Source organism: Osmerus mordax, unplaced genomic scaffold (genome assembly GCF_038355195.1).
Source record: "Osmerus mordax isolate fOsmMor3 unplaced genomic scaffold, fOsmMor3.pri Scaffold_51, whole genome shotgun sequence".
NCBI lineage: Eukaryota > Metazoa > Chordata > Actinopteri > Osmeriformes > Osmeridae > Osmerus > Osmerus mordax.
In genome coordinates this window covers 32501-33517 of record NW_027120608.1, presented here as the reverse complement: position 1 = coordinate 33517, position 1017 = coordinate 32501, and positions in this window count along the sequence as shown.

Genomic DNA, 1017 nt, shown 5'->3' with positions numbered 1-1017 from the left:
CCCCGCTGAACAGGAGCCCAAACAAAACTTTAAACGGGGCTACGGAAAAGGGGAGGGCTTTTTCGGGGACAACCACCACTCACCTCGGTGCCCCCCATCCCAACTTGAACTTAGAAACCGTCCCCAGCGAAATCCCACGTTCGGGCGAATAACTGTGAATTTTAAGCCCCTTTTCCTCTCAAGCTGGAAACGTGCAAAGTTGGGAAAAGGTGTTCATTTACAGGCATCTCCACTTAGGGACGTCGTAGCACCTTAACTCAGGCGGCGTTAGAAAGGTCTGGTCCAGGGGAACACGGGCGTGTCAAGGTTGCCACGCGCACGCGCATCCCCGCTGAACAGGAGCCCAAACAAAACTTTAAACGGGGCTACGGAAAAGGGGAGGGCTTTTTCGGGGACAACCACCACTCACCTCGGTGCCCCCCATCCCAACTTGAATATAGAAACCGTCCCCAGCCAAATCCCACGTTCGGGGGCAAAACTGCTCGTTTGAGGCCACATTTTCAATGATACTGGAAACTTACATTCAAAGTTGGGAAAATGTGCTCATCTACAGGCATCCCCACTTGGGGACGTCGTAGCACCTTGACTCAGGCGGCGTTAGAAAGGTCTGGACCAGGGGAACACGGGGGTGTCAAGTTTGCCACGCGCACGCGCTTCCCCGCTGAACAGGAGCCCAAACAGAACTTTAAACGGGGCTACGGAAAAGGGGAGGGCTTTTTCGGGGACAACCACCACTCACCTCGGTGCCCCCCATCCCAACTTGAATATAGAAACCGTCCCCAGCCAAATCCCACGTTCGGGCGAATAACTGTGAATTTTAAGCCCCTTTTCCTCTCAAGCTGGAAACGTGCAAAGTTGGGAAAAGGTGTTCATTTAGAGGCATCTCCACTTAGGGACGTCGTAGCACCTTAACTCAGGCGGCGTTGGAAAGGTCTGGTCCAGGGGAACACGGGGGTGTCAAGGTTGCCACGCGCACGCGCTTCCCCGCTGAACAGGAGCCCAAACAAAACTTTAAAC